The sequence below is a fragment of the Heterodontus francisci genome, chromosome 42, assembly GCF_036365525.1.
Source record: "Heterodontus francisci isolate sHetFra1 chromosome 42, sHetFra1.hap1, whole genome shotgun sequence".
In the NCBI taxonomy this organism is placed as follows: Eukaryota; Metazoa; Chordata; class Chondrichthyes; order Heterodontiformes; family Heterodontidae; genus Heterodontus; species Heterodontus francisci.
In genome coordinates, this window is record NC_090412.1 from 3,788,944 (window position 1) to 3,802,300 (window position 13,357).

Below are 13,357 nucleotides of genomic sequence, written 5' to 3' on the forward strand. Positions count from 1 at the left end.
TGGTAGATTTGAGTTCAAATCCCACCATAGCAGTTGGGGTATTTAAACTCAGTTAATTAAATAAATCTGCAATAAAAGAAGCTACTATCAGTCATGGTAACCATGAAACTACTGAAGTGTCACAAAACCCATCGAGTTCACGAATACTGGCCTGAATTTTATTCGTGCTGCAAACTTTGAAGTCGGCGGTGTGCCCGCATTCAGTGGTCGCCGCCAAGCCCCTGTGATATTACGCATCACTGCGACGAGCCGTGCCCCCCGCCCACCCCCCCCAAATTGCATGGGGAGAGGCGGGACATCCGGTGCAGTGAGGAACCATTTGACAGCTGTGTAGCAGGTGCTATTTTAAGTGCCCCAGCACCTGCTTCCTGACAGCTGTCAAAGAAATACTTACCTCACTGTTGAAGAGTGTGGCTGCTGTCAATCTGGCAGCAAAGCAGAAAGTTCTGGAGAAACTCAGCAGCTCAGGCAGCATCTGTGGAGAGAGAAGCTGCGTTAACTTTCAGGTTTGTGACCAAGCTCACAGACGTGAAAGTTAACTCTGCTTCTCTGTCCACAGATGCTGCCTGAGCTGCAGAGTTTCCCCAGAACTTTCTGCTTCGCTGCCACATACTTACTCTGCTGTATCCCAGTGTTGCGATCCCCTTCATCCACTCAAGTGTTAAATTGCTTTGTAGGTGTGCCGCACCTGGGTGAATAACCTTAATTTTACACATTCCAGGACGTGAGACTTAAATGTACCATAAAAGGCAAATATACAACAGAAGTAAAACCATAATTGAAGAATATTTACATAATATGGTCTTCTAATCATCTGACTGTGAAAAGCTGCAGACTAATATGCATTTGGAATCTGTATTCATTTCTCTGCTAACTGTTATGTGAAAATACTTGTAACTCAATTAAATGATCTTTGCTAAAAAAGAGAAAAAATGTTCATATTCTAGCTGCATTGCCAACTAGAAATATTACACCAATAACTATGATCAGCTACTGCAGAAGCAAAATGTTTGTGAACATGCGTCGATATGTAATAGTTGAAAAACCATGACAACAGCACAGATTTCTTCACTAGTCCTGCATTGGTTTTCAAACATGTGCGAGACAAACCTTGCAGCCAGAAGTTAGAGCAGTTACACGGTGGAGTCACCTTTGCATTTAAAGGACCACACCAAAAGCTGAGGATGACAGAGGGGTGCTCTACAGTGGCCCCACATTGCAGCGAAGTCTCCCTGCTCACTCCTCCAGGCTGTGTGGGCAAGGCGGGAGGTCCTTTTCGTCAATGACAGTAAGAAGAGGCCCTCCCACCTGAACATGACAGTCTGGCTGGAGATGGCAGAGGAGGTGAGTAGCTGTGGAGCCATCTGGCGTCAAAGGGTCCAATGCCAGAAGAAGATGAACGAGTACTCCCCCAGCCAGCGGAGCCCTCTAGGCCTCACGCGCACAGGGTATGAGTGCCAAAGTCATCCGCAGCCAAAGGCCAATCAGATCAGCAGCCTTCCTTCAGTCAGGCTGCTAGCGCAGAGGTTGCACCGAGAAGGGGCACTCTCAAGCGTTTACAGAGAACACACTGACACAAATGGGACTGCACGGGTGTCATAGCAATGTAAATACGTCTCTCACTAAATGTTTGTCACCAACATGTGTTTCCTTTTCTCCGTGTGAATGATGTATGCCAGCATGTAGCGCCAATGTCACATCCCTTTGCACCGTTGGCCATTCAGGAGAGCCAACATATGCAATAACATCATTGCCATGCCACCATTACTCATGAGCGTCTCCACAAATGCAGTGACATGGATATTGGCTCAGTCAGCTGCTGCCTCTTAATGGTTTACACAGGGATGCTGCAGATGTGAACTGGTGCACAGCAGGTGAGCGAGGGTGATGTGTGGTTTGCAGAGCACATGTTGGTTCCTATGGAGCAGAGAGCCTTTGTCTGATAAGCCACTGTCATACATACCTATCTTGCTGCTAGCCCTGCATGCAGAGCCTGGGTGCCATCTGCCCTCCCATGCGCATTTCCTGTTGTAGGTTCTCAGTGTCCTCATAGTCCGAGGAGGAATCAAAAGAACGTCTCTCCTCATCATGCCAGGCCTGGCCCCTATTGAATGCGTAGTTGTGCAGAACACAGCGAGCAGCAAAGAAAGGAGCTGGCCTTTTTGGCCCGTAGTACAGGGCATCACCCTATCCATCCAGGCATTGGAAGCGCTCTTTCAGCATGCTAATCTCCTGCTCAATGGTGGCTCTTGTAGCTCAGTGGCTGGCGTTGTATCTCTCCTCTGCAGCAGTGTGGGGTCTCTCACTGGTGTCGGGAGCCATGTCTGCAAGGGATAGCCCTTGTCTCCAGGAAGCTACCCCTCCATCTGAACCAGTTCAGTGAACAGCGGTGGCAGCCGGGACTAGTGCAGGACCCAGGTGTCATGGCGGCTACCTGAGAAGCGGGCACAGATTTGTATGAACCATCTCTGATGATCACATACTAGCTGCACCTAAATTGAGAGGATTCCTTTAATGGTGACGTCTGCAGGTGGTAGCCTGGCGGGAGGCCTAATGGCCAGACGGTTGCAGTCTATGAACACTTAAACCTTTGGTTATACGGCAATGGTGCCGAAACCGATGGACCTCTGTGCCTGACTGTGAGGATCTGTCCTGAAGTGGACAAAGTCACTGGCTCTCCGGTGCAGGGTGTTGGCGACCTCCCTGATGCAGCGGTGCACTGCTGACTGTGTGACCCCACAGAGGTCTCCGGTGGGCCCCTGAAAAGCTGCATTAGCATCAAGCTTGAGAACTGCTGCCACTATGAGGGCCGCAGGCATAGGGTCCACCGAAGACAATGGGCTGCAAGTCATCTTTGAGCAGGGCACAGAGACGTGTCATCACCTTCTTTACATGCGCAAACGCTTCTGAAATTGGTACTCTGACATCCGATGGCGTGTCGTGTAGGGCCTGTAGATGCACGGTGACCATAATGGCAAGCTCCCCTTGGGGGCTCCTGCTCAGGACCGGGGGCCTCTACGTGGACCACACCTGCCTGTTGATTTTGGCTCCGGCCCATATGGATCCTCAGGAGCAGAGGACCACACAATGTAGGATGAGCCATACCCATTCCCATGTGGTAAATAAAGTTGAACCCTTCATTTACTCGAAGTTTCCTAACAGGGCAGGGATTGGTGTTGACGTGTACATCAGGTGCTTTCATGGATCAACTATGTGATGTGGCATGGCATTGCCCATCTTGGCCAACACTCAGAGTGGCACAGTATGACCACATCAAGATCCTACCAGCTGAAAATTCCCTCACCATCCATATAACCTTAATGCTCCTGCCCTTTCTGGCACCCTCCCACACACAGGGTGACTAGAGTGCCATTGCTCCATCACAAGCACAAACAAACGCACAGCATACGCAGTTTACGGAGGGAGGGTACACCGTACCTCCCTTCATGCTTGCAGAGCTTTCCCTCTAATAATCCCAGACCCCCTCCCTCCTCTCTTTAAGAATGTAGAGTGAGACCCCTGTAATCCCCCCCTCCCTCCTCCCTTCCAGAATGCAGAGCTGAAACTCCTGTAATCCCCCCCTCCCTTCCAGTATGTAGAGTGAGACCCCTGTAATCCCCCCCTCCCTCCTCCCTTTAAGAATGCAGAGCTGAGACCCCTGTATATCTGGACTTACCTTCACTGTCCAGACTCCTGCTTCTGCTGTCCCGTCTGGTTTTCGGTTCATGAACGGGACGGCACATAACGGTCGCCTGTTCTACGTAAAATCCGGAAGCGTGCAGGAGATGTGGTGGGCTGCAAAATCTGCAGAGGTAGGTAGTGTTTTACATATTCTAATTGGGGTGCCACAGCTGAGTGGCGGGGGGCTGCGCCAATGTTCCCCCCACTGCCGGTTACATGCGGTGGGCCCTTTTTGACGTTGCGGGTCGAGGCAGACCTCTCCCTACAGAATTTTACCAGCCCCCGTGCCATGACCCGTGGTATTGAGGGGCCAGTAATTCTCGAGGGAAGGGTCGAGCAAACCACTCCGATGACTATTAGGGGAAAAAATGCTGGCGCAGTAATGCCCACATCGAGTGAATGAATAAAAAAAACTCCTCTTTCTTATAATTCAGAAGCCCTCTCCAACTGATGAACTGTAACACTAGCCAGTATCTTTACTCTCCTTGTATCTCTTATCAGCTTTCCATTGACGGTCTGCCATCAAAAATGGTTCAGTCGGCAGCTACTAGTTACCCACCATGACAACACATATTGAGAAAATATTCTAAAGAAACTGTGCAGCACTGAAATGCATAAAGTTCTTGAACACACACTACCAAAATGATAGAATCTGTTTATATCGTCTCCTGTTTCAAACACTAGTGTCATACTTCTCTTCAAACTTCTTTTCTCCAAATTCAGTTATGTGCATCACACCTCGTACCCTGGAACCCCCTGGTCTTTGAGTCATTCTCATCACTCTTCTCTGAAACTTCTCAAAAGTATTAATATCCATTTGACAAAACGGTGTTCAAAACCAGGTTAGCACAGCTTGTTTCAATTTGTAGTCAAATGCTGTTGAGACTCATGCCAATGTGATTTGCCTTCTTAGTAATTTTCAGTAGTTGATGAATAATTAGACCCAGTAATTGGGGTAATTAATTCCCAATCCTCACATTTGCTGTTCAAATATACATTAACTTACATTTATCTCCCATAAAATCAATTTAAGATTCATCTATTATTCCTTACTCCATCTGCTCAATTGGGCTAGATCTTTTTAATTCTATTTGAACCTGGTTACATGCCTTGGAATCATGCAATTTTCCATTATTAATAATATTACTGTTGTGAGTAGTAACCCCTTCAGTTATGATTAGTGGGAGCAACAGGAAACTTAAGCGACCTGCACAACTCTTCATCTGGTTAGCTAGTTTGCCATTAGCTCCACGAATGTGAACTTCATTAAAAAAACTCATGGGGGAGTTTTATCAAATACCTTCTGAAGGTCATAAAACAGTTCATTTTCACTGGTCAGACTTTAAAAATAAAGTTCTCTCTGCTTGAGGTTTAAATATTTCCCATTGAAAAATCTAATTGTAATTTTTCACCACTGATCTTAAAGTGGTATTTTCGAGACTCATGTAACTCCAGTGTGGAAAGCAATTCTCTGTCCAAACACATCTCCTGCAATACTTGAGATCTATTGAAGATGATCCATACATGCCACAGTTAAGCCTGTCTCAGTTGACTGTTGCATGTGAGCCAACGGATGTGAACAGAGTGAAAATCTGCCAAGTGCTGATGCGAATCCTGCTTTGGAGCTCAATGCTACCCTTGTCAAGCTATTGGCAAGAAGCACAATGGCAGCGACAGCAATTCCAAACATGACAGCACAAACTCCAGTTGGATTTTCCCACTCCAGGACCGATTCTCACAGTGAGAGTACACACGTTACACCGAAAGTAGAATCTTTCTTAAAATGAAGCTGGTTAGGGGATGAGTCCATGTCATGTACCAAATACTATCACTTGTTCCTCTGATATACAAACGTGGCAAATCACAGTTACAAGCACTTAAAAAGCACACGTGTGCAAGGATTTCAACTTTGATCTGCAATACTTCGGCAATTATTTCATGCATTATAAAGCTTCCAAAATGCAAAGCCCACTGCCAGAATTCAACCTGCAAGGCTGACAAACACACAGAATAGCTTCTTTGCTACAGATTCACCTGGATGTAGAATACATTCACTCTCAATTTACTATTAAGCCACTAATGCTAAAATCTATGAAGCAAATTGTATACACAGGAGAATTCATCTGGGAATTACATGAACAGTATTACATAGTACTTACAGCACAGGAACAGGCCCTTCGGCCCACCGAGTCTATGCCGACCATCAACCACCCATTTATACTAATCCTACACTAATTACATATTCCTACCACACCCCCAACTGTCCCTGTATTTCCCTACCACCTACCTATACTAGGGGCAATTTATAATGGCCAATTTACCTATCAACCTGCAAGTCTTTGACGGTGGGAGGAAACCGGAGCACCCGGCGGAAACCCACGCAGACACAGGGAGAACTTGCAAACTCCACACAGGCAGTACCCAGAATTGAACCCGGGTCGCTGGAACTGTGAGGCTGCGGTGCTAACCAATGCGCCACCCAATACCTTATTTCATTTCACCCAATCATCGTGTCCTTCTATCTAGCTTCTGCTTAAGTGTATCTATGCTCAGTGTGTCAACCACTCCATGTGGTAGCGAGTTCCACATTCTCACCAATCTTTTTTGCACCTTCCCCAGAGCCTCTGTGCCCTTTTTGTAACATGGAGACCTGAACTGAGCACAGTGCTCTACATCTAACTCGCCAAGTGTAGCTGTATCCAGATCTCCAGTGATAGGATGATAACAAGTGATAGTGTTACTCACAGTGTGGATGCTCGCAATAAACTATGCAAATTTCAAGATCACCTGCTTTGGTTTTTAGCAAAATTAATTTCCTATAAAGGGATAGTTAGCAATAGTTTTTTCAAGGTGTTTGCAAATTCATGCATCAATGTGTCAGTCAGTCCCAAACTATAAATCCTACTCAATGACCTCTCTTTCCGGGGAGGTCACGCTGACCAGCTTCTCCTAGTGCATCTTATGTATAGAATGTGAAGGTAGGAGACCAGGACCCAGGAGTCAGTAAGAGAAAGAGGAGGGACATCAGCTGTGGACAACCTTAAAGCACATCTTGTGATGAAGCCTCATTGTGATGTGGGGAGTGAGACAGTTGAGTCTATTTTCTTCTGCAGTTTCAAGACTTTACACTGACATATGATGAAGCTATCATTTCTGACACATACTGGATCATCTAATTATACCCATCCATTTTTAATTATTCATGATTTATCAGGGATTCTGCAAAAAGAACTCTTACAGCTCATTATGTCGAGCAGTGCTGATTATAAAACATATTAAATTATGAATGCTAAGCAGCAGGAAAGGCTTTGGAATTCAAATATCATCAGCTGTTCAAATACCGTTGTAATAAAAGACTAGTAGTATGGTTTGATTGCTTCTCTTCAGTTATCAGCATCATACCAAGAATAGAACCTTTAGGTTACAGCACGGATAGAGGTCATTCGGCCCATCGTGTCTGTGCCAGCTCTCTATAAGAGCTAATCAGCTGGTCCCGCTCCCTGGCCCTTTCCCTGCAGCCCTGAAATTTTTTTTCCCTTCAGCTGCTTATCCAATTCCCTTTTGAAAGCCACAATTGAATCTGCCTCCACCACACTCTCAGGCAGTGCAACCCAGATCGTAACCACTTGCTGTGTAAAAAGGTTATTCCCCATGTCGCTTTTGGTTTTTACCTCTGTAGGTAAAGGCTTGCATCCTAGTTTAGGTCAAAACTTTAATCTTTATTGCCAAATTTTGAGCAATGCACAAAGACCAGCTCTCAGCTACAATGAGAATGATCCACCACAGGGGCTGAACAAAGACTTGCATGCACAGTTGCCAAAAGTACAAGCACTCCAAACTGCTGAAGGCAGACACTGCACAAATGAGTGATTTGGAGAGGTGAGATGGGTGTTGTTTGGGGCAGGGTGGGCGCTGGGGAAGTGAAAGAAAAAGTAGAATTGTAAAAGTAAAAGAATAAGTGTTAACTAACCAAATAAAACATTCAATGCTGGTTAAAACAGGTCAAGTGAGACACAATACAAGTCATCCTGATGCTACTGCATTGTTAAGCGATGAGCAATGTGTACAAAGAACAACTCAATCTGAAAAGGGCATCACAAGAAATTAAATTATCACCAGGTGAAATACTACCTTCTGTCCAGTTGGTCCAGTCTGTCCTGGCTCTCCCTGTGTCCGGCAGAAAGCACAACGGGAAAATAGATAAGAAATGAATAGAGACAAAGAAAGAAGCAAATTAAGAATGCTGTGGTTTAATGAATGTGCTGAACTGTGACTAACCTTTAACCTAGGAACAGTTGAAGTAAGTGACCCCTATTGATTGAAGGTAGGAAATAGCACGAGTCAGAAATCAATGCAAAGTATACGGAAGAAAATAAGAGACAAAGCTGAGTTATAGAAACATTAGTAAATACTTTTATGACACACTAGTTAGTATTTTAGACAGAGACTGATTTGTTGCAAAATGAAAGACATATTAAATTGGGTAGTACAGATTATGCCTTTTTGTTAACACGCATCTTCAGAATCAATCAGGAATGCTGGTTATATGCCATAAATCTCTGGGGAAAAGTTTTCTAATGAACAATAAGCATCCCTAGATTCTGTGAGTTTTGGGCTACTTCACTGGATACAGTTAAAGGATTTTGACCAGCTGGCTAGGATTTGGAGGATGGGAAGAAAGCCAGAGAGGTGGAGCCTGTAACAGCAAAGAACAACAACGCACAAGGCACCTTAGACAGCACATTCCAAACCCGTGACCTCGACCACCTTGAAGGACAAGGGCAGCAGATGCATGGGAACACCACCACCTGCAAGTTCCCCTCCAAGCCACACACCATCCTGACTTGTCGTTATATATTGTCGTTCCTTCACTGTCGCCGGATCAAAATCCTGGAACTCCCTTCCTAACAGCACTGTGGGTGTATCTACACCCCAAGGACTGCAGTGGTTCAAGAAGGCAGCTCACCACCAACTTCTCAAGGGCAATTAGGGATGGGCAATAAATGCTGACCTCGCCAGCGACGCCCACATCCCGTGAATGAATTTTTAAAAATGTAACATTCAGGGCAGTAATGAAAGTGGGAGACAGAAACATCAGTTTGTACTGTACAGCCATATCACTCTCCACAAAACTAAATGTCTTGTTTAGCACTAATAATCATCTTTTTAGACCAATTTCAGTTTTATACATATTTCATTATCTTTCGGTATAGGTCAGACCTTGTGTTTGAAAAGTAGTGTACAATATTTAAGAAGATGACTTTAAGGAGACACGACAAGAATGATTTTCTGTAATCATCTCACACACCAAACTTCATGGAAAGACGGGAGCAGTAGTAGTCTGGCTGCCTGTAATTGGAACTATTTATAGGATCCATTACCTAGGATCATGCTTCAGTTCGTTTGGTAAGATTTTGGCAACACATGAGCAATGTCTTAAACACTGTACAATTTTTAAATATCCACTTAATATAAATACTCCAGACCTTTAGGAAAAGATTGAAGCAATAAAGTAGCAATCTGTTTGTAACTGCTGCAAACGATTAAAAGAACTTATACTGGATTAACAAAAGTGAAATGCTTTTACTTTGAAGTGTTATGAATTTTCATCACTTCAGTAGTGCACAAGAAAGTTATGGCAGGGGAATGTGATTGCGGAATACCTTTGCTCCTGGTTTTCCTGGCATACCAGGTCTTCCTATCTCTCCCTACAGAAAACAGGAAAGCAAAGACATGTACAAAGTAACGGGAAAATATTATAAAGAAATATTGAAAGGAAGGGTGAGAATGAGGAACGGTGAGGAAGATGATAGGAGTAAGGGAAAGGGATGAGAACATCTTAGCTGTATATTTGTGTCGTAAATATATCCTTAATTCCCATTTCAACAAACTGATAAATGAACTTCAATGACTGATTATATTATTGGTTTAGACAGTTTCATAAACAATGCTAAATGACAACTTTTCCTCTCTAAGGTTAAATTTTGAGTGAATGATCACTAGTTTCTCAGAGTCAGGACCAAAGGTCAAATTCATCCACGATTAACCAGTCCCATTGGGCCAGATGCTATGAAACAGCAGATTCACTCCTCAGTTAAGGAACTGAGGTTCAGCTGCTAGGATAGTGCTCTGATGGAGTTCTGCCTCTATTTAACTTATTACAACGCCAACATTTTAGACCTCCGGTAAACTCAAAGGACTAAAATCAGTTTAGATCACAGTGACACGAGGACTACTTTGGTCCTCTCTATTGTTTGTAAAACTATTTATAGACAAAACGGCAGCTGTGACGGAACTTCAAAAAGTAAATCATTGGCTGTGAAGCACTTTGGGATGCCTTGAGGATGTGACAAGGTGCATGTTAGGATAGGCCCCCACCTGCCAAGAATGAGGCACATTAATTTTGTCATGAACATTGATATTAAAAACTGTTACTGGAGTGAAGAAAGGACTTGTTAAACAGATCAGCCGTGGCTGGAAAGACATTTGCATATTAACAGGGTGTTTGGAAGGACAAAGCAGCCATTCCCCGACACATTCAACCTACAATGGACTTTTGATCACCAGACGCTGAAAATGGAGGAGCTCGCATTCCAAGTGACTGCTAAGATGGCTGAATACACAAACGGACATGGTCAAACCAGCTAGTCACATGACTAACCTGCTGGGCAACTTGAGTTTTTTGAATTTGTACAAACAGTTTGGGCAGAAAGCAGAATGCTCCTGGACTGAGATGATCTCTCCTGGCTGGCTCGCCACAGCCTCTCCTGTCTGTCTGCTCCCATCTCTTTCTCACAAGCCTCTGAATCCACTTAAGACACATGATCCCCAAGAGAGAAAAGTCTCCTACGGCGAACAAGGTTTAAGAATACTGGGCCCCAACAAAAAGCAAGATCTACCTACAATCAAGGTCTCTACAGTGGGTTCGAAGCACCATAACAAAACTCTTCAGATATTGCCTCAAACCTTTCCACTTTATTTTTGTTCTGCTCTTTTCTGTCTCTATTTGCATGTGTGTATCGCATATGCATGCTGGCGCCTACATGTCGTGTATCCGTAGGCATTAACCGAATTAGAGTTTAATAAATTTCAACGTTTCTTCTTTAAACCTAATAAAGCCTGTTTGTGCTGGTTTCTTTGCCTATTAATTGGAAAGTGGTGAATAAGGATTCACCAAGGGGGAGCTAAAAACACGATATGTTTCACATTAAAGCCTGTTACCAGATGAAGGCTGAGAGGGAACCCCCCCACCCCCCGCCCCCCAGACACCTCTCTCACCTGGTCGCAGCAGTGCAATAAATATAAACTCATTCTTTCTTTCCTCTTTCTCTCCTGATTTATGGCTGCTTGTTCTTGGCATTTGAACTAAATTTTGATCTGATCCGTGATACCTAAGATCGGTAATAATAATGGGCACATTCATCCATATTGCTGAAGTGTTGTCAACTAATGAATCTTGTTGAAGTTTTGGTGTCTCTATCAATGCCATATTTAGCCAGCTTCACCATCGGTTACTTTCGGAATTATCTCTAGTCGTTTCTTCCAGTGTTGCCCTTTCAGTAGAATCTCTTTAGTATTATTTCATTGAGAAGAGCAATCAATTAGTCTTCTTGGAAGCAGTGACCAACTTGATTTTGCTCCCCACTACCTCTTATTTCTTTCTCTTAGGCTCCCTCTGTCCAGAAAGCAATGAGTCTTCATGGACACAGTGCAATGAATGCTGACCATCATCTGCCGCCTTGCTCAAGCAGTCACTATTTTTGTGTGCACCTAGACAGTGAATGTTGGTGCAGCTATTCAACACACAGGTACCACAGACAAGCTCAAGCATGTTGTCACCTAAAGTTCACACAAGGCACTTTCCAGCATGGCTAATTAGGTAGCAATTGGGACCGGGAACCTGGGCTGTTTTCCCACTCCCGAAGCTGGGAGCACCAAGTCAAATTGGTACTATTACACTCAAGTTCAATTAATGGCACTGACTGGAGATCAAACCCAGGAACTTCATGGGCTGTACGGTTCAACTAATGACCAACTGATTGTGCGAAATATATCAACAACCAGCAGAACAAATGGGGTGCCTGGATAGCTTGTGTTCAGATTCCCTTGTGTGGAATAGTGTCCATTTCATAAGCAATTTTGGAACTATGACAAATCAAAACACAGGCGCACATTCACTCATGAATGTACAGTCATACTTTCTGAAAATCATTTTGATTCCAAACGTACATCTCTACTCTACTGTTGTTCAACATTTATCAAGATTAGAATGCTCCTCTGAACAAACTATTTGCAAGTTCCAGTTCTTAAAATAGAATAATGACTTACTTATTGCATTTATAAATATTTAAAACAGCACTATTGAGTTGAAACATGTGAGGAGCTAACAGCTTATTACTAAAGCCAGGATGCTTAGCCTTAAATAATTATTTTTCTGGCGATAAAAGAGTTTGGGGCAGGGTTACAACATTGCACTGCGATCTCGTCAACCTGTTAAGTATCATCTATCTATAGTTAGAAACTTCCAGAGAAGTGGCTAACAGATTTGATGGAATATTATCTACATAAAAGCATGTGCAAATACGTCAGCTTAAAATTTCTTCATCAAGATTTTAAAAGGAAAAAGAAACACATCCAAAGTTATTCCAAGAAACATATTCAATGGGTGTTATAATTGATTTCATTTCGTAATGTTCAGAATTTAAAGGACTATTTTTGTGAATGCTACAGAATTTTTCAAAAGCAGACCTGCGACTGTACAGAAGTTGAGGTAACGCTTTCTGTAAGATTGCACAATTTAGGCTGGAATGAGATGTGACACTGTTTATTTTCCCAGACAGATTCTCTGTCTCTGCAACTCCTGCTCAGCTCATCACTATCCCGTTTCTCAGAATAGATCTAATCATGGTGTTCAGCCCCTCATTTGCATATATAAGGGGCCCTGCACGCTAGTGATGCCCTGACCCAATATTGGGCCAGACATTATTCAGATGTGCTTTGCACACAGGGCTTTGTTCCTCTACATTGGGACCGTTTGGTCCAGTTTCCGCCTGCATGAGTTTTTGAGCTGAACTCATCAGTTCCTCAGTTTTCTTTCATGATTTGGCTTAGTGGTAGAATTCCTGCCTCTACATCAGAAGATGTAGGTTTCAAACCCTGATCCAGACAATCCCAGTCAGGGTGCTAAATCTCTGGGCGGCACAGTGGTGCAGTGGTTAGCACCGCAGCCTCACAGCTCCAGCGACCCGGGTTCAGTTCTGGGTACTGCCTGTGTGGAGTTTGCAAGTTCTCCCTGTAACCGCGTGGGTTTCCACCGGGTGCTCCAGTTTCCTCCCACAGCCAAAGACTTGCAGGTTGATAGATAAATTGGCCATTGTAAATTGCCCATAGTGTAGGTAGGAGAATGGTGGGGAATATGGGATTAATGTAGGATTAGTATAAATGGGTGGTTGTTGGTTGGCACAGACTCCGTGGGCCGAAGGGCCTGTTTCAGTGCTGTATCTCTAAAATAAATTTCAAAATTTCCAATATGGCTGCCAAAAGCAAACAGCACCTCACCCAAACTACAGTAGATCATTAAGATAACCCTCAGCCACAGGCTACTCCCAGTTATAGTTTATAAAGCTTGAACATGTTCTCTAGATTCAGACAAAATAGTTTGTTTATCTAATAAATG

The 13,357-nt window shown here is 43.9% G+C and overlaps 1 protein-coding gene across 1 annotated transcript in view; it reads right to left on the reverse strand.

Moving 5' to 3' along the window:
- Nucleotides 1–13,357, reverse strand: part of col13a1 (collagen, type XIII, alpha 1) — a 131,276-nt gene that overhangs the window by 43,882 nt on the left and 74,037 nt on the right. The window lies entirely within an intron of this gene.